Raw genomic sequence first — 21,761 nt, 5'->3', positions numbered from 1 at the left:
ATTTACGTTTGATATTCCGTGTTTTGTTTTTTATTATTTATCTAACATCAGCAACCTGTGGAGGGTGGAATTGGCTCAGATGGTAGAGCGCTCGATTTGCATGCGAGAGGTACCGGGATCGATACCCGGATTCTCCATTGAAGTTTCTTTTGTTTTTCATAACTTGCCTATTGATTTCATTTACGTTTGATATTCCGGGTTTGTTTTCAACCTTTCATATTTATCTAACATCAGCAACCTGTGGATGGGGGAATTAGCTCAGATGGTAGATCGCTCGCTTTGCATGCGAGAGGTACCGGGATCGATACCCGGATTCTCCATTGAAGTTTCTTTTGTTTTTCATAACATGCCTATTGATTTCACTTACTTTTGATATTCCGGGTTTGTTTTCAACCTTTCATATTTATCTAACATCAGCCCTCTGTGGAAGGGGGAATTAGCTCAGATGGTAGAGCGCTCGCTTTGCATGCGAGAGGTACCGGGATCGATACCCGGATTCTCCATTGAAGTTTCTTTTGTTTTTCATAACATGCCTATTGATTTCACTTACTTTTGATATTCCGGGTTTGTTTTCAACCTTTCATATTTATCTAACATCAGCCCCCTGTGGAAGGGGGAATTAGCTCAGATGGTAGAGCGCTCGCTTTGCATGCGAGAGGTACCGGGATCGATACCCGGATTTTCTATTTAATTTTCTTTTGTTTTTCATACCTTCCCTATTGATTTCATTTACTTTTGATATTCCGGGTTTGTTTTCAACTTTTCATATTTATCTAACATCAGCAACCTGTGGAGGGGGGAATTAGCTCAGATGGTAGAGCGCTCGCTTTGCATGCGAGAGGTACCGGGATCGATACCCGGATTCTCCATTGAAGTTTCTTTTGTTTTTCATAACTTGCCTATTGATTACATTCACGTTTGATATTCCGGGTTTGTTTTCAACCTTTCATATTTATCTAACATCAGCAACCTGTGAGGGGGGAATTAGCTCAGATGGTAGAGCGCTCGATTTGCATGCGAGAGGTACCGGGATCGATGACCGGATTCTCCATTGAAGTTTCTTTTGTTTTTCATAACTTGCCTATTGATTACATTCACGTTTGATATTCCGGTTTGTTTTCAACTTTCATATTTATCTAACATCAGCAACTGTGATGGGGGAATTAGCTCAGATGGTAGAGCGCTCGCTTTGCATGCGAGAGGTACGGGATAGATACCCGGATTCTCCATTGAAGTTCTTTTGTTTTTCATAACTTGCCTATTGATTACATTTACGTTTGATATTCCGGGTTTGTTTTCAACCTTTCATATTTATCTAACATCAGCAACCTGTGAGGGGGGAATTAGCTCAGATGGTAGAGCGCTCGCTTTGCATGCGAGAGGTACCGGCATCGATACCCGGATTCTCCATTGAAGTTTCTTTTGTTTTTCATAACTTGCCTATTGATTTCATTTACGTTTGATATTCCGGGTTTGTTTTCAACCTTTCATATTTATCTAACATCAGCAACCTGTGAGGGGGGAATTAGCTCAGATGGTAGAGCGCTCGCTTTGCATTCGAGAGGTAGCGGGATCGATACCAGGATTCTCCATTGAAGTTTCTTTTGTTTTTCATAACTTGCCTATTGATTTCATTTACGTTTGATATTCCGGGTTTGTTTTCAACCTTTCATATTTATCTAACATCAGCAACCTGTGGATGGGGGAATTAGCTCAGATGGTAGAGCGCTCGCTTTGCATGCGAGAGGTACCGGGGTCGATACCCGGATTCTCCATTGAAGTTTCGTTTGTTTTTCATAACTTGCCTATTGATTTCATTTACGTTTGATATTCCGGGTTTGTTTTCAACTTTTCATACTTATCAAGAATCAGCAACCTGCGGAATGGGGAATTAGCTCATATGGTAGAGCGCTCGCTTTGCATGCGAGAGGTACCGGGATCGATACTCGGATTCTCCATTGAAGTTTCTTTTGTTTTTCATAACATGCCTATTGATTTCACTTACTTTTGATATTCCGGGTTTGTTTTCAACCTTTCATATTTATCTAACATCAGCAACCTGTGGATGGGGGAATTAGCTCAGATGGTAGAGCGCTAGCTTTGCATGCGAGAAGTACCGGGATCGATACCCGGATTCTCCATTGAAGTTTCTTTTGTTTTTCATAACTTGCCTATTGATTTCATTTACGTTTGATATTCCGGGTTTGTTTTCAACTTTTCATATTTATCTAACATCAGCAACCTGTGGATGGGGGAATTAGCTCAGATGGTAGAGCGCTCGCTTTGCATGCGAGAGGTACCGGGATAGATACCCGGATTCTCCATTGAAGTTTCTTTTGTTTTTCATAACTTGCCTACTGATTTCATTTACGTTTGATATTCCGTGTTCGTTTTCAACTTTTCATATTTATCTAACATCAGCAACCTGTGGAATGGGGAATTAGCTCAGATGGTAGAGCGCTAGCTTTGCATGCAAGAGGTTACGGGATCGATACCCGGATTCTCCATTGAAGTTTCTTTTATTTTTCATAACCTGCCCATTGATTTCATTTATGTTTGATATTCCGGGTTTGTTTTCAACTTTTCATATTTATCTAGCATTAGCAACATGGGGAATTAGCTCAGATGGTAGAGCGCTCGCTTTGCATGCGAGAGGTACCGGGATCGATACCCGGATTCTCCATTGAAGTTTCTTTTGTTTTTCATAACTTGCTTATTGATTACATTTACGTTTGATATTCCGGGTTCGTTTTCAACTTTTCATATTTATCTAACATCAGCAACATGGGGAATTAGCTCAGATGGTAGAGCGCTCGCTTTGCATGCGAGAGGTACCGGGATCGATACCCGGATTCTCCATTGAAGTTTCTTTTGTTTTTCATAACTTGCCTATGTTCATTTACGTTTAATATTCGGGTTTGTTTTCAACTTTTCATATTTATCTAACATCAGCAACCTGTGGAAGGGGGAATTAGCTCAGATGGTAGAGCGCTCGCTTTGCATGCGAGAGGTACCGGGATCGATACCCGGATTCTCCATTGAAGTTTCTTTTGTTTTTCATAACTTGCTTATTGATTACATTTACGTTTGATATTCCGGGTTCGCTTTCAACTTTTCATATTTATCTAACATCAGCAACATGGGGAATTAGCTCAGATGGTAGAGCGCTCGCTTTGCATGCGAGAGGTCCCCGGATCGATACCCGGATTCTCCATTGAAGTTTCATTTGTTTTTTATAACTTGCCTATTGATTTCATTTACGTTTGATATTCCGGGTTCGTTTTCAACTTTTCATATTTATCTAACATCAGCAACCTGTGGAGAGGTGTATCGGCTCAGATGGTAGAGCGCTAGCTTTGCATGCGAGAGGTACCGGGATCGATACCCGGATTCTCCATTGAAGTTTCTTTTGTTTTTCATAACTTGCTTATTGATTTCATTGACGTTTGATATTCCGGGTTTGTTTTCAACCTTTCATATTTATCTAACATCAGAAACCTGTGGAGGGGGGAATTAGCTCAGATGGTAGAGCGCTCGCTTTGCATGCGAGAGGTACCGGGATCGATACCCGGATTCTCCATTGAAGTTTCTTTTGTTTTTCATAACTTGCCTATTGATTACATTCACGTTTGATATTCCGGGTTTGTTTTCAACCTTTCAAATTTATCTAACATCAGCAACCTGTGGATGGGGGAATTAGCTCAGATGGTAGAGCGCTCGCTTTGCATGCGAGAGGTACCGGGATCGATACCCGGATTCTCCATTGAAGTTTCTTTTGTTTTTCATAACTTGCCTATTGATTACATTTACGTTTGATATTCCGGGTTTGTTTTCAACCTTTCAAATTTATCTAACATCAGCAACCTGTGGATGGGGGAATTAGCTCAGATGGTAGAGCGCTCGCTTTGCATGCGAGAGGTACCGGGATCGATACCCGGATTCTCCATTGAAGTTTCTTTTGTTTTTCATAACTTGCCTATTGATTACATTTACGTTTGATATTCCGGGTTTGTTTTCAACCTTTCAAATTTATCTAACATCAGCAACCTGTGGATGGGGGAATTAGCTCAGATGGTAGATCGCTCGCTTTGCATGCGAGAGGTACCGGGATCGATACCCGGATTCTCCATTGAAGTTTCTTTTGTTTTTCATAACTTGCCTATTGATTTCATTTACGTTGGATATTCCGGGCTTGTTTTCAACCTTTCATATTTATCTAACATCAGCAACCTGTGGATGGGGGAATTAGCTCAGATGGTAGATCGCTCGCTCTGCATGCGAGAGGTACCGTGATCGATACCCGGATTCTCCATTGAAGTTTCTTTTGTTTTTCATAACTTGCCTATTGATTTCATTTACGTTGGATATTCCGGGTTTGTTTTCAACTTTTCATATTTATCTAACATCAGCAACCTGTGGATGGGGGAATTAGCTCAGATGGTAGATCGCTCGCTTTGCATGCGAGAGGTACCGTGATCGATACCCGGATTCTCCATTGAAGTTTCTTTTGTTTTTCATAACTTGCCTATTGATTTCATTTACGTTGGATATTCCGGGTTTTTTTTGAACTTTTCATATTTATCTAACATCAGCAACCTGTGGATGGGGGAATTAGCTCAGATGGTAGATCGCTCGCTTTGCATGCGAGAGGTACCGTGATCGATACCCGGATTCTCCATTGAAGTTTCTTTTGTTTTTCATAACATGCCTATTGATTTCACTTACTTTTGATATTCCGGGTTTGTTTTCAACCTTTCATATTTATCTAACATCAGCCCCCTGTGGAAGGGGGAATTAGCTCAGGCGGTAGAGCGCTCGCTTTGCATGCGAGAGGTAGCGGGATCGATACCCGGATTCTCCATTGAAGTTTCATTTGTTTTTCATAACTTGCCTATTGATTTCATTTATGTTTGATATTCCGGGTTTGTTTTCAACTTTTCATATTTATCTAACATCAGCAACCTGTGGAGGGGGGTATTGGCTCAGATGGTAGAGCGCTCGCTTTGCATGCGAGAGGTACCGGGATCGATACCCGGATTCTCTATTGAAGTTTCTTTTGTTTTTCATAACTTGCCTATTGATTACATTCACGTTTGATATTCCGGGTTTGTTTTCAACCTTTCATATTTATCTAACATCAGCAACCTGTGAGGGGGGAATTAGTTCAGATGGTAGAGCGCTCGCTTTGCATGCAAGAGGTACCGGGATCGATGACCGGATTCTCCATTGAAGTTTCTTTTGTTTTTCATAACTTGCCTATTGATTACATTTACGTTTGATATTCCGGGTTTGTTTTCAACCTTTCATATTTATCTAACATCAGCAACCTGTGAGGGGGGAATTAGCTCAGATGGTAGAGCGCTCGCTTTGCATGCGAGAGGTACCGGGATCGATACCCGGATTCTCCATTGAAGTTTCTTTTGTTTTTCATAACTTGCCTATTGATTACATTTACGTTTGATATTCCGGGTTTGTTTTCAACCTTTCATATTTATCTAACATCAGCAACCTGTGAGGGGGGAATTAGCTCAGATGGTAGAGCACTCGCTTTGCATGCGAGAGGTACCGGGATCGGTACCCGGATTCTCCATTGAAGTTTCTTTTGTTTTTCATAACTTGCCTATTGATTTCATTTACGTTTGATATTCCGGGTTTGTTTTCAACCTTTCATATTTATCTAACATCAGCAACCTGTGGATGGGGGAATTAGCTCAGATGGTAGAGCGCTCGCTTTGCATGCGAGAGGTACCGGGGTCGATACCCGGATTCTCCATTGAAGTTTCTTTTGTTTTTCATAACTTACCTATTGATTTCATTTACGTTTGATATTCCGGGTTTGTTTTCAACTTTTCATATTTATCTAACATCAGCAACCTGTGGAATGAGGAATTAGCTCAGATGGTAGAGCGCTAGCTTTTCATGCAAGTGGTTACGGGATCGATACCCGGATTCTCCATTGAACTTTCTTTTGTTTTTCATAACTTACCTATTGATTTCATTTACGTTTGATATTCCGGGTTTGTTTTCAACTTTTCATATTTATCTAACATCACCAACTTGTGGAAGGGGGAATTAGCTCAGTTGGTGGAGCGCTCGCTTTGCATGCGAGAGGTACCGGGATCGATACCCGGATTCTCCATTGAAGTTTCTTTTGTTTTTCATAACTTGCCTACTGATTTCATTTACGTTTGATATTCCGGGTTTGTTTTTAACTTTTCATATTTATCTAACATCAGCAACCTGTGGAATGGGGAATTAGCTCAGATGGTAGAGCGCTAGCTTTGCATGCAAGAGGTTACGGGATCGATACCCGGATTCTCCATTGAAGTTTCTTTTATTTTTCATAACTTGCCTATTGATTTCATTTATGTTTGATATTCCGGGTGTGTTTTCAACTTTTCATATTTATCTAACATCAGCAACCTCTGGAGGGGGGAATTAGCTCAGATGGTAGAGCGCTCGCTTTGCATGCGAGAGGTACCGGGATCGATACCCGGATTCTCCAATGAAGTTTCTTTTGTTTTTCATAACTTGCCTATTGATTACATTTACGTTTGATATTTCGGGTTTGTTTTCAACCTTTCATATTTCTCTAACATCGGCAACCTGTGGAATGGGGAATTAGCTCAGATGGTAGAGCGCTCGCTTTGCATGCGAGGGGTACCGGGATCCTTACCCGGATTCTCCAATGAAGATTCTTTCTATTTCAATAATTTCTCAACTGCTATATATCACTTATATATTGTTTTGAAAATCGGGAATTTTATAAAAGTTTGATATTCATAAAAAAAGCCCGTGAACACTCGCCAGAGAATTGGCTCAAATGGTTGAGTGCTCACGGATTTCTCCAGTGGAACATCGTTGTCTTCAATACTTGATATCTTTCTCAACTTCCTTTACATTTACGGGTCTACTTTCTAAATATTTATACACATAACAAAATACCTACGTTTACTCAAAATAGAAATGTTCATATGCATAAAATAAACTTATGTTCACTAACCGGGAGCGATCTACCAACAGATCCAATTTCTCGGTTAGTGACCACAAGTTTTGTCATGTGTATGAAAATAAAAATATACGAAAACAACCGGAATATCAAAAGTAAATGAAACGAATTAAAAGAAAAGATATTAAAATATAACGCAGCTTTCCTGCAGAACCTGGGATTCGATCACGATACTCCTCGAATGCAAAGCGAGTGCTCTACCCCCTCAAATATTTCCCCGGTTGAAGAACATACGTTTTTTATGTATACTCTTTATTCTCTCTTGACTGTTTTACTTGTTTCAGTTATTTGACTGCGGCCATGCTGGAGCACTTCCTTTAGTCGTGCAAATCGACCCCCAGAACTTATTATTGTAAGCCTAGTACTTATTCTTTTGCCGAACCGCTAAATTACGGGAACGTAAACACACCAGCATCGGTTGTCAAGTGATGTTGGGGGGACAACCACAGACGCACAAACATATACACACACACACATACATACATACATACATACATACATACATACATACATACATACATACATACTTACATACATACATGCATACATACATACATACATATATATAATTATTTGAGGGAATAAAATCCAAACTTACAAGAAAAAAATTCAATTTAGAAATATTAAATCAAATTTCACACAATATAATATATATATATAAAATTAGAAAAAAACTCCTTTTATCAATTCAAAATGAACAATTAAATTACACCATCTAGAAAATTACATATTATTAAAATTAAAATAACAATAAAATGTCAATGATTAAGTAAATTACAAAAAAAAAATAATAATAAAAACGTATATATTTTGTAGAATAACGACACGTGTTTCGTGGCTATAGTTAAGAAATGATTATAGTAGTAGAGAAATCACTTCGGTATAAATACAGTCACTCGTCAGGTTGAAAATAAACTAGAACAATAAAATAATTAATTAATAAATATATATACATAAGTGAAAACTAAAACAATACTTGAATTATTAAATACTTTAAAATTAAATAAAATACACCATTCTAGTACAAGTCATTAAATTGTAATCAAAATAAGAAATGGTTCAATATATATCGTAGCTTAGTTTTTCCTTTGGGCTGGCCGGATCGGAGCGATCTAAGATTAATCAGCCTAAATTGCTACGATGATCCGGTTCTTGACTGAAGATTGAAGGCTTCGAATGTCCCGTCCGTGTTTTTTGTATCGTCTTCTAAATGTTTTACGTTCTTGTCCCAGTTTGTATTTTTCTACATATAATATATATATATATATATATATATATATATATACGACGGGCTTCTTACAGTTTCCGTCTACCAAATCCACTCACAAGGCTTTGGTCGGCCCGAGGGTATAGTAGAAGACACTTGCCCAAGGTGCTACGCAGTGGGACTGAACCCGAAACCATGTGGTTCGTAAGCAAGTTACTTACCACACAGCCACTCTTACACCTATGAAAATTTTTTTTAAATTCCTGGAATTTCAAAAGTAAATAAAAATAAAATGAAACAAGAGATATAATAACAAAACAAAAGTTGTATTACTGGAGAATCCGTGGACTGCACCCGGTACATATCGCATGTAAACCGAGTGCCCTGTATCCTGAGCTAATTCTACGCTGAGTAAACATAGGGTTTGCTATGTATATGAATATTAAACAAAAATCCCGGAATTTGAAATGTAAATGAAAGTGAAACGAAAAAATTTGCAAGTTAATAAAAAACAGAAATATATCCATTAGAAAATCCGGGCATCGACCCCGTTACCTATCAAATGCAAAGCGAGCGCTCTGCCACCTGGGGTAATTTCCCGGTTAGCGATTAGCTGTCATAGGTTTTTAATATGCCCATGAAAATTTTTAATAACCCAAAATTTTAAGAGTAAATGAAGATGAAATGACGTAATAGACATGTTATTAAAAACAGAAGTAGCTTCACTGGAGATTCAGTGTTTCGAACCCGGTACCTCCTGAATATAAGCCGAGCTCTCTACCAGTTGAGCTAATTCCCGGTTAGTGACCATGGGTTTTTGCTCTATATATGAAAATTAAAAAAAGAGAAAACCAAGGTATTTCAAAAATAAATGAAATGAAGTAATAGACAAGTTATTAAAAAGAAAACCAGCTTTCATGGAGATTCCGGGCATTGATCCCGGTAGCTCTCAGTTGCAAATCGAGGACCTAGCAGCTGTGCTATTTCCCCGGTAGGGTTTTTAACGCTTTTGTAACGTACATGAACATTTTAAAAAAATCTCGGAAATTCAAATATAAATGAAAGGAAGTAGTAGACAATTTATTAAAAACAAAAGTAGCTCTTCTGGAGAATCCGGGTATCGATCCCGGTACCTCTCACATGCAAAGCGAGCGCTCTACCGTCTGAGCTAATTCACCAGTTAGCAGCGAGACGGTTTTGATTTGTATATGGAAAAAAAAAACCGGAATTGCCAAAGTAAGTGACAATAAAATAAAATAATAATGAGCAAGCTACTAAAAACAAAAAGTAGCTTTATCGTACAAGATGTGCAAATATTGTGATAAATGTTCTAGCTCCATATTTTGATGGAGATTTGATTTCTTATATAGGAGATAGAAAATTTAGCCTGTTATTAGATGAATCCAATGATATATCGATAAACAAGTTGTTAGGAATTGTTATATATTATAGTGACCCTCACAAAAATGTGGTACATACATCTCTCAGTATGGTATTTTTAGAAACATGTAGTGCAGATGGCATTGTAGATGCCTTAAAAATTGAATTGGTGAAAAAGAAATTAGATATAAAAAATTTAATGGCTATAGGAGCCGACAATGCTAAAGTAATGATAGGAGTCAACAATGGTGTTTTCCAGAAATTAAAAGAAGTCCCATCATTAATTCTATTTAGATTTGTATGTCATTCTTTACAGTTGGCAGTATCCCACACTTGTGCTGAATGCTTGCCCGTAAATTTAGAATTTTTAGTATCCGAAACCTATAAATGGTCCTTTCATTCTTCAACAAGACAAAGTGCCTACAAACAACTTTACCTTGCTATCAATGATAAAGAGCCTTTGAAGATCGTGAATTCTTGTACAACTAGGTGACTGTCAATAGAACCTGCGGTAAATGGAATTTTAAGCCAAACTCACTTCTAAACTATAACTACAAAGGAAAAATGCTTTACAGCACAAACGTTACATGAAATTTTTTGTGATTCTACGAATGAACTTTAACTTTTATTTTTGCATCCAATTTTAAAACATGTTCAGGAAATGAATAAACTATTTGAATCAAACACTGTCGACAAAACAAAATTACTTGAAGACCTTTCAAATTTGATCAAATGTGTTGCTAATATGATAGTGTTGCCAGCATGTAGAATTAATTCTCTTGATCCGGATGCTTCTATTGAAAAATTTCTGGATCCCAATCAACAAATTTAGGCTACTGTTCGAGTGAAAGATAGCAGAAATGATTATCAAGAAGACTTTAACAGCCACCGAAGAAAATAATATTCGTAAAAGAGCACAATTTTTACTCTGCCTTTATAAAGAGTTCAAGCACCATTTGCCAGGAAATATTAATATACTGAAGAATATCAAATGTTTTTCAGTAAAGAATATTTTGCAGCATTTCAAAGAACCAATTTTACCTGTCTTAGAAGCAATGCATTTAAATGAAGAACAAAATGCTTCAACTGAAATTCAGTTTAATAGCATTCATTTAGTTAAATGGACAAATACGTCTAATACTGAGGCATTCTGACTGGAAGTCTTGGAATATAAAGATATAAAGATGCTACTGGGGGAAATCCTTTTAGAGATGTTGCAAATTTTACCATTAATCTATTGACATTGCCAAACGCAAATGCAGAAGTTGAACGGTTGTTCAGTAGTATGGGTGTAGTCAAATCAAAATTGAAAAACAAAATGCATTTTCCTATGCTTAGATCAATACTGTCAATAAAATATGGCCTGTAAAGATATGGCAAATGTTGCAAAATCTTCGATATTCCAAAACACATAACTAACAAGATTGGGACCTTGAATGTATACAGAAGTCAAGACCTGCAGCTGAAAGTGATCAAATCAGTGAAATTCAAGAAGGTATTTCTCAATGCTGAATACAATTAAAAAAAGTAAATAAAAATGTAAATAAAAATTAGGCATTTTGATATAATTAGTCTTCAGCATTTTTTTGTCATGTTTAGAATTTTTTAGCCTTTTTGGGTATTTTTTCTACTGATATTTAGCCTAAAATTCTGATTTTAAGTTAAGGCGAGCGTTCTATCACCTGGGCTAATTCCCCGGTTAATGACCATAAGTTTTCGTTATGTATATGAAAAATTTCAGACAACGCGGAATTTCAAAAGTAAATGAAAATGAAATTAAGTAATAAATGAGATCAGAAAAAAAATTAGCTTCATCGGAGAATCCATGCATCGATCCCAGGACCATGCATCGATCCCAGAATCCATGCATCGATCGCTCTACCCTCTGATGTAATTCCCCTGTGAGTGAATATTTGTTTTTGTTATGTATGTAGAAATTTAAAAAAAAAACCTCGGAATTTCAACTGTAAATGAAAATGAAATCTTATTAATAGACAAGATATTAAAATGAAAATTAGCTGTATTGAAGAAACGGGGCATCAATCCTGGTACCTGTTGATATCAAAGCGATCGATCTACCCCTTTTGGTGCACACAAAATTTAGTCATGTATATGAAAATTAAATTAAAAAAATCTGAATTTGAAAAGTAAATGAAAATGAAATCAAGTGATAGACAAGATATTAAAAACAAAAGTAGCTTTATTGGAGATTCCGGGAATCGATCACAGTATCTCTCGCATGCAAAGCGAGCGTTCTACTATCTGATTTAATTCCCCGTTTTTTGTTAAGTATTTGAAAATTTTACGAAATCAGAAATTTCAAATGCAAATGATATCAAGTAATAGACGAGTTATCAAAAACAAAATTGACATTATTAGAGAATCCTGGAATCGATTGGTAGGACTCCACACATGCAAAGCGAGCGCTCTACTCTCTGACCTAATTCCGCGGTAAGAGACTGCAGCATTTTTTTATGTATATGAAAATGAAAAAAAACAACAAAAACCCGGAATTTCAAAAGTAAAGGAAAATGTAATAGACAACTTATAAAAGCAAAAATCTCTTCAATGGAGAATCCGGGTATCGATCCCGGTACCTCTCGCATGCAAAGCGAGCGCTCTACCATCTGAGCTAATTCCCCACTTAACATGTTTGTTGTGTATATGATAATTTATAAAAAATTGCGGAATTTGAAATGTAAATGAAGATGAAATCAAGTAATAGACAAGATATCAAAAACGAAAATAGCTTTATTGGAGAACCCGGGAATCGATCCCAGTAGCTCTCGCATGCAAAGCGAGCGTTCTACTATTTGAGTTAATTTCCCAGTTAGAGATCAAGCGTTTCTGTTATGTATATGAAAATTTTCCAAAGCCCGGAATTTCAAATGAGATTAAGCAATAGACGATCTATCAAAAACATAATTAGTAGTTTTGGAGAATTCTGGTATCGATTCCTGGCACATCTTGCACGCAAAGCGAATGCTCTACGCTCTGATCCAATTCCGCGGTGAGGGACTAGCGTTGTGTTGTTGTTTTTATGTATTTGAAAATTTGAAAAGACCCAGAATTTCAAAAGAAAAGAAAAATGTAAAAAAGTTTTAGACAACTTATTAGAAAAAAAAAGCGAACATTTAGGAAAAAAAATTAAGAAAAAATCCTGGAATTTCAGAAGTAAAGAAAAATAAAATTAAGTATTACATAACTTATTCGAAATAAAGGCAGCTTCATTGGAAAATCCGGATATCGATTCCCGGGCCACTCGCATGCAAAGTGAGTGCTTTACCCTATGCGCTAATTACCTGGTCAGCATCGATGCGTGTTTGTCATTATATATTTAAAAAATGGCGGAATTTCAAAAGTAAATGAAAATGAATTCAAGCAATAGACAAATTATTAAAAGTAAAATTAGTATCACTGGTGAATCCATAGGTCCTTTCTGGTATCTTTCACATACAAAGAGAGCGCTCTACCAGCTGAGATAATTCCCCGGTTAGAGATGATTGGTTTTTTCTTACGTATATGTAAATTTTAAAAAACCCCGGAATTCCAATAGTAAATGAAAATGAAATCACGTAATACACAAAATATCAAAACGAAAAGTAGTTTCATTAGAGAATCCGGGCATTATTTCCAGTACCTGTCGCAGTCAGAGCGAGCAATCTACCATATGAGTCATCTAGGTCTAGTGCACGCAACTATTTGTCATGTATATCAAGATATAGAAAAAGAAAACCGGAATTGCGAAAGTAAATGAAAGTGATAGGCATGATATTAAAAACAGAAGTAGCTTTATTTGGGAATCTGGGAATCGATCCCAGGACATCTTGCATGCAAAGCGTGTTAATTTCCAGGTTATGGATCAAACGTTTTTGTTATGAATATGAAAATTTCACAAAACACGTAATTTCAAATGCAAATGATATCAAGTAATAGGCGGGATATCAAAAACAAGAGTTTACATTATTGGAGAATCCGGGTATCGATCCCGGTACCTCTCGCATGCAAAGCGAGCACTCTACCGACTGAGCTAATTCCCCCGTTAACTAGGAATCATGTTTGTTGGGTATATAATAATTTTTTAAAAAATTCGCTGAATTTGAAATGTAAATGAAATGAAGTAATAAAGAAGATATCAAAACTAAAAGTAGTTTCAATGGAGAATCCAGGTATCGATTCCGGTACCTCTCGCAGTCAAAGTGAGCAGTCAACCATCTGAGCCTATTCCTCGTTCAGTGGACGCAACCTTTTGTCATGTATATGGAAATTAAAAAAAAAAAATTGCAAAATTAAATGAAAAGGAAATCAAGTGATAGACAAGATATCAAATACGAAAGTAGTTTTATTGGAGATTCTGGGAATTGATCCTAGTACCTCTCATATGCAAAGCGAGCGTTCTACTATCTGAGTTAATTCCCCGATTATGGATCATAGTTTTTATTTTGCGTACGAAAATTTTACAAAACCCAGAATTTTAAAAGCCAAAATAAAAAAAAAAAACTGACGAGATATCGAAAACAAAATTAGCGTGTTGGAGAATAAAGACATCGATTCCCGATACTTTTAGCATGTCAGGCGAGCGCTCTACCCACTACGCTAATTCCACGGTAAGACCCCAGAAATATTTGTTATATATATATAATAATTTTTTAGAAAATCGTGGAAAATAGAATCATGATGTATGTTTGGGCCTCCCCAACAAGACTATCCATGACCTGCGCCAACCTTTTTGTTAATACCTTGGCCAAAATCTTCTGTGTTACGCAGAGTGATGGGCCTAAAATTATCAATTACGTCCCCCTTGTTTGGGGCCTTTCGTAGCAGCGTCACCGGCTCACAGACTTGGGAATACCCCACTTCTACTGCCAGTTGTTATAGACGCATGCAAGTAGGTGTCCAAACAAGTCTAGCATGCTATAATACAGTTTGTATGGAAGACCATCTTGTCCCGGCGACTTGTCCTCGCCGTTGTCCGACAATGCCTCCTCCACGTCAATGGCTGTGATCGGCCCTTCACAGCATTCCGCTTCCGCCCCGAGAGTCGCGGAGAACCGACGTGGAAGTCCGTGAGGTCCTCCCTACGCTCCGGTCCACCGCCCCTCCCGAAAAATCGTGGTATTTAAAAGCAAATGAAAATGAACTCACATAATAGACAATTTATTGAAAACGAAATTAGTTTCACGGGAGAATCCGGACACCGTTCTCGGTGCGTCTCACATGCAAATACTTTTGGTGTACCAGAGCCAACTACACAGTTAGTGACCGCATTTTTGTTATGTAAATGAAAATTTAGAAAAGAAACAAACAACCGGAATTTCAAAATTAAATGCGATGAAATAAAAGACAGGTTATTAAAATGAAACACCGCGTGAAGAATCCAGGAATCGCTACGGCTACCTCCCATATGTAAAGCGAGCATTCTACCCTTTCCGCTATTTCCCCGGTTAACAAACATTGGTGTGTTTTATGTATACGAAATTTTTTTTTAAATTCGGGAATTTCGAAAGTAAATGAAAATGAAATGAAACAAGAGACAAGATATGGAAACAAAAGTAGTATTACTGGAGAATCTGTGGATTGATCCCAGTACATATCGCATGTAAAGCGAGTGCACTATATCCTGAGCTAATTCCATGCTGAATAAACATAGGTTTTGCTATGTATATGAATATTTTTTTAAATGCCCTGGAAGTTCGAAAGAAATTGAAAAGGATACCAGGTAACAGACAAGTATTAAAAGCGAAGCAGTTCCATTGGAGAATCATGGAATTGATATCGACACCTCTCACATGCAAAACGTGCGATCTATCATCTGAGCTAATTCCTCGGTTGGCGACCCCGGTTATTGTTATGTATATGACAATTAAACAAAAAATCCCAGAATTTCAAAACTAAGTGCAAATGATATCGTTAACAGACAAATTATCAAAACTATAAGATTTGTTGGAGAATCCGGGTATCGATCCCGGTACCTCTCGCATGCAAAGCGAGCGCTCTACCACCTGAGCTAATTCCCCGGTCAGCAGTTACCGTCATTTGTTATACATATGAGAAGTTGAAAACAAAGCTGGAATATCAAAACTAAATGAAATCATGTAAGAGACAAGTTATTAGAAACAAAAGAAACTTCAATGGAGAATCCGAGCAAGCTCATTACCATCTGGGCTAATTCCTCATCACGTGGCCATCGGGTTTTTGATATATTGGATCTTTTCGGTTTGAACGGCAGTTTTTTCTAGCGGTGTCATATGAAATTGTCCCCCATAATTATGACCCTAGTATCGATCTATTGCATTTCAATTTGTTTTAGGGTTAGGGTTAGTTAGGGTTAGGGGTGGGGGGAAGGGTATCTTTTTTTTCTTCACAAATGTAAATAAACCCAATCTGTTTCCTAAACGATGGACATATTCATACGGCACAGAATGTTTTCACCTCAATAGAGGTCATTGATTGGTTGAAATTGCAGAAATTGAAGAACAACAAATATCTTACAAACTATAGAATTTTCTCAATAAAGCCAAGAGAAAAAGATGTTTTATAAACACATTCTACCAGTATACGAAGTTTAACATTTTTTAGTTACTTAGAAATTGTTAAAAACTGCCGATCAAATCGAAAAGAGCCCCAAGTGCAAATGATAACGGATAAATTATTAAAACGATAAGAAAAGTTGTGGAGAATCCGGGTATCGATCCCGGTACCTCTCGCATGCAAAGCGAGCGCTCTACCATCTGAGCTAATTCCCCGGACAATTACTTCGGACGTTTGTTTTGTATATGTAAAGCCGGACTATCAAAACTAAATGAAATCAAGTAATAGAGAAGTTACTAAAAACAAACAAAACATAATTGGAGAATGCGGACATCGATCCCGGTGGCTCTCGCATGCAAAACTCCCTCTTAGGGACCGTGGATGTTTGTTATGCATATGGAAGGAAATCGTAGAATTTAAAAAGCATATGAAAATGAAATCAGCGAAATTAGTTTCACAGAAGAATCCGGAAATCGATCCAAAGTATCTCACACTTGCAAAGCTATCTAGCAAGAGAGCCAGTTCCCAGGTTAGTCCCCAGAGCTTTTGTTATGTATATGAAAATGAAAAAAAAAAACCCCGGAAGTTTTAAAAGTAAATGAAATGAAATAAAACAAAAGTTATTAAAATGAAACGTAGCTTTCCAGAAGAATTCGGGAATCGATCCCAGTACCTCTCGCACGCAAAACGAGCGGTCTACCCTCTCAACTATTTCTCACACAAGTTTTTTTTTTATGTATATGAAAATTTTAAAATAAATTCGAGAATTTCAAAAGTAAATGAAAATGAAGTGAAAAAAGAGACAAGATATCAAAACAAAAGTAGCATTACTGGAGAACCCGTGGGCTGATCCGGAATATACCGCATACAAAGCGAGCGCCCTATATTCTGAGCTAATTCTACGCTGAATAAACATGGGTTTCCCGGACCCGGGAATTCAAAAGAGATTGAAAAAGATACCATGTAAAAGACAAGTAGTAAAAGCGAAGCAGCTCCATTGGAGAATCATGGAATTGATATCGACACCTCTCACATGCAAAGCGTGCGATCTATCATCTGAGCTAATTCTTCGGTTGGCGACCCCGGTTATTGTTATGTATATGACAATTAAAAAAAAAAATCCCAGAATTTCAAAACCAAGTGAATTCCCCAGCCATCAATAACGGGCATTTGTTATGCATATGAAAAGTTGAAAACAAAGTAGGAATATCAAAACTAAATGAAATCAAATAATAGACAAGTTATTAAAAACAAAGGTAGTATTATTGGAGAACCCGGGCAAGCTCTCTGCAATCTGGGCTAACTCCCAATCACGTAACCACTAGTTTTTTGATATATACGAGAATTTAGTGAAATTCCCTGAAATTCAAAACTAAGTGCAAATAATATCATGTAACAGAAAAATTATCAAAACGATAAGAAGACTTGTTGGAGAATCCGGGTATCGATCCCGGTACCTCTCGCATGCGAAGCGAGCGCTCTACCACCTGAGCTAATTCCCCGGTCGACGATTACAGGCATTTGTTATACATATGAGAAGTTGGAACCGAGCATGCCCTCTGCCATCTGGGCTAATTCCCCATTACGTAACCATCGGTTTTTTTTATATATTTACGAAAATTTAATAAAATTCCCGGAATTTTATTAAATTGCAAATGATATCATGTAAGAGACAAATAAATAAAACGATAAGAAAACTTGCGATCTACCAACAGAGCCAGTTCCCAGGTTAGTAACCACAGCTTTTGTTATGTATATGAAAATGAAAAAAACCCCAGAAGTTTCAAAAGTAAATGAAATGAAATAAAACAAAGGTTATTAAAATAGCTTTCCAGAAAAATCCGGGAATCGATCCCGGTACCTCTCGCACGCAAAATGAGCGCTCTACCCTCTCAACTATTTCTCACACAGGTTTTGGATCTTTTCGGTTTGAACGGCAGTTTTTTGAAATAATTTCCACGTAACTAAACACTTTAAAACTTCGTATACTGGTAGAATGTGTTTATAAAACATCTTTTTCTCTTGACTTTATTGAGAAAATTCTGTGGTTTGTAAGATATTTGTTGTTTTTTTTTCTTCAATTTCTGCAATTTCGACCAATCACTGACGTCTATTCAGGTAAACAACATTCTGTGCCGTATGAATATGTCCCTCGTTTAAGAAACAGATTGTGTTTATTTACATTTGTGAAGTAAAAAAGATACCCTTCCGACACCCCTAACCCTAACCCTAACCCTAAAACAGATTGAAATGCAATAGATGGATACTAGGGTTATAATTATGGGTGACAATTTCATATGACACTGCTAGAAAAAACTGCCGTGCAAACCGAAAAGATCCCAGGTTTTTTTATGTATATGAAAATTTTAAAATAAATTCGGGAAATTCAAAAGTAAATAAAAATAAAATGAAACAAGGGATAAGATACGAAAACAAAAATAGCATTACTGGAGAATCCGTGGACTGATCCCGGAATATACCGCATACAAAGCGAGCGCCCTATATTCTGAGCGAATTCTACGCTGAATAAACATAGGTTTCCCGGACCCGGAAATTCAAAAGAGATTGATAAAGATACCTAGTAATAGTCAAGTAGTAAAAGCGAAGCAGCTCCATTGGAGAATCATGGAATTGATATCGACACCTCTCACATGCAAAACGTGCGTTCTATCATCTGAGCTAATTCCTCGGTTGGCGACCCCGGTTATTGTTATGTATATGACAATTAAAAAAAAATCCAAGAATTTCAAAACTAAGTGATAACGAAATCAAGCAATAGACAAACTTTTAAAAGTAAGAAGTAGCTTCATTGGAGAATCCGGGCATCGATCCCGGTACATCTCGCATGCTAAGCGAGCGCTCTACCACCTGAGCTAATTCCCCAGCCAACAGTTACGAGCATTTGTTATGCATATGAAAAGTTGAAAACAAAGTAGGAATATCAAAACTAAATGAAATCGAATAATAGACAAGTTATTAAAAACAAAAGTAGCATTATTGGAGAATCCAGGCAAGCTCTCTGGCCATCTGGGCTAACTCCCAATTACGTAACCACTAGTTTTTTGATATATACGAAAATTTAGTGAAATTCCCTGAAATTCAAAACTAAGTGCAAATAATATCATGTAACAGAAAAATTATCAAAACGTTGAGAAGACTTGTTGGAGAATCCGGGTATCGATCCCGGTACCTCTCGCATGCGAAGCGAGCGCTCTACCATCTGAGCTAATTCCCCGGTCAGCGGTTACAGACATTTGTTATACATATGAGAAGTTGGAAACAAAGCTGGAATATCAAAACTAAATGAAATCATGTAAGAGACAAGTTATTAAAAACAAATGAAACTTCAATGGAGAATCCGGGCAAGCTCATTACCATCTGGGCTAATTCCTCAATACGCAACAATCGGTTTTTTTAATATATTGGATCCTTTCGGTTTGAACGGCAGTTTTTTCTAGCGGTGTCATATGAAATTGTCACCCATAATTCTGACCCTAGTATCGATCTATTGCATTTCAATCTGTTTTAGGGTTAGGGTTAGTTAGGGTTAGGGTGGGGGGAAGGGTATATTTTTTTTCTTCACAAATGTAATTAAACTCAATCTGTTTCTTAAACGAGGGACATATTCATACGGCACAGAATGTTTTTTTTTTACCTCAATAGACGTCAGTGGTTGGTTGAAATTGCAGAAAAAAAACCCAAATATCTTACAAACTATAGATGTTTTTTAAGAAAGCCAAGAGAAAATTTAATAACATTCCCGGAATTTTATTAAATTGCAAATGATATCATGTAAGAGACAAATTAATAAAACGATAAGAAGATTTGTTGGAGAATCCGGGTATCGATCCCGGTACCGCTCGCATGCAAAGCGAGAGCTCTACCATCTGAGCTAATTCCCCGGACAACTGGTTTGGATGTTTGTTTTGTATATGTAATGTTGAAAACTAAATGAAATGAAGTAATAGACGAGTTATTAAAAACAAACTAGTCATGACTTGCTAGCACGGTTGCGCGAGTACGCGCTTGCGCGCATCGGGATCACTCTTCGCTAGTAGTACACAGGAAAAGACCCATAACTTGTCTATTCATTATATTTTCATTTACATTTGAAATTGTAAGATTTAAAAAATAAAAATTATATACATAACAAAAATCTCAGCTGTGTCCCCGGTGAGTTAGCTCAGATGGTAGAGCGCTCGCTTTGCATGCGAGATGGTAGCGAGATCGATACCTGGATTCTCCACTGAAGATTCTTTTGTTTGATTTAGTTTCGATATTCTGGGTTTGCTTTAAACTTTTCATATGCATAACAAACGTCTACAGAAGCAAGCTGAGGAATTAGCTCAGATGGTAGAACGCTCGCTTTGCATGCGAGAGGTACTGGGATCGATACCCGGATTCTCCAAGGAAACTGCTTTCGTTTTTAATAATTTGTCAATTGCTATCTTTCATTGAATTTCGAAATTCGGAAATTTAAAAAAATTTTCATATGCATAACAAAAACCAGTGAACGGTCACCAGACGAGTGCTCACTTTACAATGTGAGACGTAATGGTATAAATGCAATGAGCCACCTTCTATTTAATACTTGTCCATTACTTGTTATTTTTGTCAATTTCTTTTGAATTTCCGGGGCTTTTAAAGAATAATCATATACATAGCAAAACCTGTTTACTCAGCGTAGAATTAGCTCAGAATATAGGGCGCTCGCTGGATCTTTTCGATTTGAACGGCAGTTTTTTAACATAATTTGTAGGTAACTAAAAAATTTTAAACTTCCTATACTGGTAGAATGTGTTTATAAAACATCTTTTTCTCTTGGCTTTTTTGAGAAAATTCTATAGTTTGTAAGATATTTGTTGTTTTTTTTCTTCAATTTCTGCAATTTCAGCCAATCACTGACGTCTATTCAGGTAAACAACATTCTGTGCCTTATGAATATGTCCCTCGTTTAAGAAACAGATTGGGTTTATTTACATTTGTGAAGTAAAAAAGATACCCTTCCCCCACCCCTAACCCAAACCCTAAAACAGATTGAAATGCAATAGATCGATACTAGGGTCATAATTATGGGTGACAATTTCATATGACACTGCTAGAAAAAACTGCCGTTCAAACTGAAGAGATACCAGGCTTTTCTGTGTATATGAAAATTTTGAAATAAATTCGGGAATTTCAAAAGTAAATAAAAATAAAATGAAACAAGGGATAAGATTCGAAAACAAAAGTAGCATTACTGGAGAGTCCGTGAGCTGATCCCGGAATATACCGCATACAAAGCGAGCGCCCTATATTCTGAGCTAATTCTACGCTGAATAAAGATAGGTTTCCCGGACCCGGAAATTCAAAAGAAATTGAAAAAGATACCAAGTAATAGTCAAGTAGTAAAAGCGAAGCAGCTCCATTGGAGAATCATGGAATTGATATCGACACCTCTCACATGCAAAGCGTGCGATCTATCATCTGAGCTTATTCTTCGGTTGGCGACCCCGGTAATTGTTATGTCAGCGGTTACAGGCATTTGTTATACATATGGGAAGTTGAAAACAAAGCCGGACTATCAAAACTAAATGAAATCATGTAATAGACAAGTTATTAAAAACAAAAGAAACTTCAATGGAGAATCCGAGT

The 21,761-nt window shown here is 37.1% G+C and overlaps 27 non-coding genes across 27 annotated transcripts; 18 read left to right on the top strand and 9 right to left on the bottom strand.

Annotated features, from left to right (window-relative positions):
* The first annotated feature begins 430 nt into the window (after positions 1–430).
* Trnaa-ugc lies at positions 431–503 on the top strand. The gene has a single exon. It is a non-coding gene; the product is annotated as a tRNA-Ala (tRNA).
* A 110-nt stretch (positions 504–613) lies between these two features.
* Trnaa-ugc lies at positions 614–686 on the top strand. Its single transcript has one exon. It is a non-coding gene; the product is annotated as a tRNA-Ala (tRNA).
* Positions 687–796: 110 nt separating this feature from the next.
* Positions 797–869, top strand: Trnaa-ugc. The gene has a single exon. It is a non-coding gene; the product is annotated as a tRNA-Ala (tRNA).
* An 833-nt stretch (positions 870–1,702) lies between these two features.
* Positions 1,703–1,775, top strand: Trnaa-ugc. The gene has a single exon. It is a non-coding gene; the product is annotated as a tRNA-Ala (tRNA).
* A 476-nt stretch (positions 1,776–2,251) lies between these two features.
* Positions 2,252–2,324, top strand: Trnaa-ugc. The gene has a single exon. It is a non-coding gene; the product is annotated as a tRNA-Ala (tRNA).
* A 286-nt stretch (positions 2,325–2,610) lies between these two features.
* On the top strand, positions 2,611–2,683 carry Trnaa-ugc. The gene has a single exon. It is a non-coding gene; the product is annotated as a tRNA-Ala (tRNA).
* A 103-nt stretch (positions 2,684–2,786) lies between these two features.
* Positions 2,787–2,859, top strand: Trnaa-ugc. The gene has a single exon. It is a non-coding gene; the product is annotated as a tRNA-Ala (tRNA).
* Positions 2,860–2,965: 106 nt separating this feature from the next.
* Positions 2,966–3,038, top strand: Trnaa-ugc. The gene has a single exon. It is a non-coding gene; the product is annotated as a tRNA-Ala (tRNA).
* A 103-nt stretch (positions 3,039–3,141) lies between these two features.
* On the top strand, positions 3,142–3,214 carry Trnaa-ugc. Its single transcript has one exon. It is a non-coding gene; the product is annotated as a tRNA-Ala (tRNA).
* Positions 3,215–3,507: 293 nt separating this feature from the next.
* Positions 3,508–3,580, top strand: Trnaa-ugc. Its single transcript has one exon. It is a non-coding gene; the product is annotated as a tRNA-Ala (tRNA).
* Positions 3,581–3,690: 110 nt separating this feature from the next.
* On the top strand, positions 3,691–3,763 carry Trnaa-ugc. The gene has a single exon. It is a non-coding gene; the product is annotated as a tRNA-Ala (tRNA).
* A 110-nt stretch (positions 3,764–3,873) lies between these two features.
* On the top strand, positions 3,874–3,946 carry Trnaa-ugc. The gene has a single exon. It is a non-coding gene; the product is annotated as a tRNA-Ala (tRNA).
* Positions 3,947–4,788: 842 nt separating this feature from the next.
* On the top strand, positions 4,789–4,861 carry Trnaa-ugc. Its single transcript has one exon. It is a non-coding gene; the product is annotated as a tRNA-Ala (tRNA).
* A 110-nt stretch (positions 4,862–4,971) lies between these two features.
* Positions 4,972–5,044, top strand: Trnaa-ugc. The gene has a single exon. It is a non-coding gene; the product is annotated as a tRNA-Ala (tRNA).
* Positions 5,045–5,335: 291 nt separating this feature from the next.
* On the top strand, positions 5,336–5,408 carry Trnaa-ugc. The gene has a single exon. It is a non-coding gene; the product is annotated as a tRNA-Ala (tRNA).
* Positions 5,409–5,700: 292 nt separating this feature from the next.
* Positions 5,701–5,773, top strand: Trnaa-ugc. Its single transcript has one exon. It is a non-coding gene; the product is annotated as a tRNA-Ala (tRNA).
* Positions 5,774–6,066: 293 nt separating this feature from the next.
* Trnaa-ugc lies at positions 6,067–6,139 on the top strand. Its single transcript has one exon. It is a non-coding gene; the product is annotated as a tRNA-Ala (tRNA).
* A 293-nt stretch (positions 6,140–6,432) lies between these two features.
* Trnaa-ugc lies at positions 6,433–6,505 on the top strand. The gene has a single exon. It is a non-coding gene; the product is annotated as a tRNA-Ala (tRNA).
* A 2,816-nt stretch (positions 6,506–9,321) lies between these two features.
* Positions 9,322–9,394, bottom strand: Trnaa-ugc. The gene has a single exon. It is a non-coding gene; the product is annotated as a tRNA-Ala (tRNA).
* A 2,771-nt stretch (positions 9,395–12,165) lies between these two features.
* Positions 12,166–12,238, bottom strand: Trnaa-ugc. Its single transcript has one exon. It is a non-coding gene; the product is annotated as a tRNA-Ala (tRNA).
* Positions 12,239–13,563: 1,325 nt separating this feature from the next.
* On the bottom strand, positions 13,564–13,636 carry Trnaa-ugc. Its single transcript has one exon. It is a non-coding gene; the product is annotated as a tRNA-Ala (tRNA).
* Positions 13,637–15,540: 1,904 nt separating this feature from the next.
* Positions 15,541–15,613, bottom strand: Trnaa-ugc. Its single transcript has one exon. It is a non-coding gene; the product is annotated as a tRNA-Ala (tRNA).
* A 656-nt stretch (positions 15,614–16,269) lies between these two features.
* Trnaa-ugc lies at positions 16,270–16,342 on the bottom strand. Its single transcript has one exon. It is a non-coding gene; the product is annotated as a tRNA-Ala (tRNA).
* Positions 16,343–17,556: 1,214 nt separating this feature from the next.
* On the bottom strand, positions 17,557–17,629 carry Trnaa-cgc. Its single transcript has one exon. It is a non-coding gene; the product is annotated as a tRNA-Ala (tRNA).
* Positions 17,630–18,937: 1,308 nt separating this feature from the next.
* Trnaa-agc lies at positions 18,938–19,010 on the bottom strand. The gene has a single exon. It is a non-coding gene; the product is annotated as a tRNA-Ala (tRNA).
* Positions 19,011–19,289: 279 nt separating this feature from the next.
* Trnaa-cgc lies at positions 19,290–19,362 on the bottom strand. Its single transcript has one exon. It is a non-coding gene; the product is annotated as a tRNA-Ala (tRNA).
* A 594-nt stretch (positions 19,363–19,956) lies between these two features.
* Trnaa-ugc lies at positions 19,957–20,029 on the bottom strand. The gene has a single exon. It is a non-coding gene; the product is annotated as a tRNA-Ala (tRNA).
* Positions 20,030–21,761: the final 1,732 nt, after the last annotated feature.

This window comes from Octopus sinensis, linkage group LG5, assembly GCF_006345805.1.
Source record: "Octopus sinensis linkage group LG5, ASM634580v1, whole genome shotgun sequence".
NCBI classification, from domain to species: domain Eukaryota; kingdom Metazoa; phylum Mollusca; class Cephalopoda; order Octopoda; family Octopodidae; genus Octopus; species Octopus sinensis.
The sequence above is the reverse complement of the archived record's forward strand: the minus strand, read 5'-3'. Positions and strand labels throughout refer to the sequence as shown.